Here is a 2,926-nt window from a genome sequence, read left to right as displayed (position 1 = left end):
ACACCCCGGGCCGCGACAGCGGGGCCGGGGGTGCTGAGCCTGCTGGACAGGAGCGGGGAGAGGTCCCGAGGAGAGCCGGGCTGCGGGAGGAGAAGGAGGAGGAGAAGGAGGAGAAGGAAGGAGGTTCTCGTGCAGAGAGAAAATCGGGGTGTGAGGAGCGGCTCTGGGAGCAGTCAGATGGGATTTGGGGGGTTTTATTTGCTCCTGCCTTGCAGCAAAACTTCCTTCAGTGTTTTATGAGAAAACGCACGAGCCGTGACTCTGAGAGCCCGCTGGGTTTGATTTACAGCAGCCTCCCGGCCTTGGCCACTCTGGGTTTTAAGGATCCTTTCATTGCTTTCCACTATTTTACTATTCCTTCCTTAAGAAGCCCTCGTTGTGATGTAGGAGTGGGGCAGGCAGAATCCACATCTTTGCCGTGTGGGACCAGGGCACACCCGGGGGCTGGGGTCCCGTCCCGAAAGGCTGGGCTGTTCTATCAAGGAGAGTAGCAGGATTTTTGGAAGATTTGTACTTGATGTCTTTGAGCAGGATGGGCTGAAGCTGGTTGGGGAAATGCTGAGGTTATGTGAAAGGCTCTTTCTGGCTGGAGAAGGATTTTTCTCCTTGTCCTGTCACCCCCGAGGGTTTCACCAGCCTTGAGAGGAGATCCCTGAGATGGGGAAGCGTTTCCTCCTCCCCCATGAGCAGGGCTCTCACACAGATGGCTGAGGAAGCTGGGGTTCCGCTTGGTGCTTTGGTGCCCTGGGCATTCCTGTGCTTTCAGAGGCAGAAGTCAACCCACAAACACCAGGGGATCCATCAGCACTTCCCTTCCCTCGGCAGCAGCGACACTTGGAATGTGGAACTTCTTCTGTGGAGTTCTCAAAATCCAGACTGGTGGTGCAGGGGTATTTTTATAAATATATCTCCATTTTTATACGTAAAGCTCCATTTCCATACATGCAGCCCAGCTCCTTCTGTACAGCTCTGAAGTGCAGGTCAGGAATCAGAGACCAGATTTTTGGAGAAGTGACCAGGAAGAACGCAAATTTTCACTTTTCAGTGAAAGCCAGCCCATAGCAATCATTTAACCTGTAGCTGCAGCGCTCAGCAGTTGTGAGAAACGGAGCTGAAATAGAAATCCAGGGCTTTACAGAGGAGGCTTTTTTGTTTCTGTGGCTTTTTCAAAGACATCTGAGTTTTGTAACTGAGAACTAATGGACCCTGGCAGCTGCTGCTGAGAGGTAAACAACGCCCTCGCCACACACGGTATTTTTAGAGCTGATCTGTTGATGTAAACGACAAAATCAAATGTGATTTAGCAGCAGAGGGAAAGTTCTGACAGCGTGGCTGTGCTCTGGAGTGTCCTGCACGTCTGGCTCTGTGCTGGCTTGGGAAGGAGGGAGGAGAGCAGACAGGGCAGGAATTGTTCCCTTTTTCCAGGAGCTCGTTGGACTCAGCAGGGAGCAGCTGGGGGGACACCCCACTCCAGTGTGGCATCGCTGGTTTCCAGTTCACACTGATCTGTTTGTTTTGGAGCATGTGCTGACAGGACACAGGGAATGGCTCCCAGAGGGCAGGGCTGGATGGGATCTGGGGATTGCAGGGATTGTTCCCTGGCAGGGTGGGCAGGCCCTGGGATAGAATTCCCAGAGCAGCTGGGGCTGTCCCTGGATCCCTGGCAGTGCCCAAGGCCAGGCTGGATGGGTTTGGAGCAACCTGGGACAGTGGGAGCTGTCCCTGCCATGGCTGGGCTGGGATGGGGGGGATTTGAGGTCCTTCCCAGTCCAAACCAGTCTGGGATTCTGGGGTAGCCCCAGAGCTGGATGGCAGCACACAAATGACTCCGAGGTGAAGTGGGGGAAGCTGTTCTTTGATTGCACAGAAACTCCACTGCAGCACAAACTGGAATTCTCACAATAATAATTTTGGATTTGCAGGCTAAAAAATGATTCCTCCTCAGAGTTGTTTCAATATTATTTAAATCCAAATGCTCAGGAATTCTGCTGCTTTTCCTGTTAAAATGCTTCTGCTCCTTATCCCTCCTGGCAGACAAAAACTAAAGACGTATAAAATCTTAGTCATAACAACAATAAAGTTTTAGCTGCTTTTGTTGAATAAATCCAGTCATCAGCCATATTTCTGCATGCATTTTAAGCCAGATTTTTAATGGCATAAATCATGTTGACTTTATTCCACCTGATGTTGTTCCTCTGCCTTGTGCAGCCTTTTAATCCATTTAGAAGACCAATAGAGGCCATGATAAACAACCTCTAATGATATCAAACAAACAAAATTTCCAGTAGAGCAGCTGTTGGCCCAACAGCTACTCCAATAAAGGGATATTACATAATAAAGCCAGGAACGAGCAGCAGTTGTGTGCTTGGGAAATGTGTTCTATTAGCCTGGTGGTTTTGGAGCTCCATGTGAAAAAGGGATGGCAGAGTGTGGCAGGGCCAGGGCGGTGTGTGAAGAGCCAGCAGTGGTTCTGGCAGCGTGGGGCTGGTGCCCCAGTGGCTCCTGCTGTGCTCTGGCTCTGTGCCCATGTTTTCACAAGGCTCTATCCATGGCCACTGATGTCAATGAAATGTCGTGGGTAGAATCCTCAGCTGCTTCTGTTTAGAGAAACAAAAACAATTCTGTGCTGTCCATGCTGCCCTGCCCTCCAGACTGAGCCAGGCTTTCCAAGGTCAGCACATGGTTATTGATCTGGCACCCAGAATATCCCTTGGAAGGGAAGGATCCTCCCTGGAGCCTGTGCTCCCGGGCAGTGTGGGGACAGCAGCAGCCCAGCTGGGACCTCTGTGGGGACACAGCTCTGAGGAGGATTCTGTGGGATCACAGCCTGGCCTGGCCCTTCCCAAAGGCTGCAGCCACGGGACTGGCAGCGATTCCCTGTGGATCCGCTCCCTCGGGCTGTTCCCAGCGCTCTGGGGACTGGCTG

The 2,926-nt window shown here is 51.9% G+C and overlaps 1 protein-coding gene across 1 annotated transcript in view; it reads left to right on the top strand.

Moving 5' to 3' along the window:
- Positions 1 to 2,926, top strand: part of PTGER3 (prostaglandin E receptor 3) — a 7,915-nt gene that overhangs the window by 1,749 nt on the left and 3,240 nt on the right. The gene's annotated exons all lie outside the window — the stretch shown is intronic.

Source organism: Parus major, chromosome 8, assembly GCF_001522545.3.
Source record: "Parus major isolate Abel chromosome 8, Parus_major1.1, whole genome shotgun sequence".
Lineage (NCBI taxonomy): Eukaryota > Metazoa > Chordata > Aves > Passeriformes > Paridae > Parus > Parus major.
The sequence above is the reverse complement of the archived record's forward strand: the minus strand, read 5'-3'. Positions and strand labels throughout refer to the sequence as shown.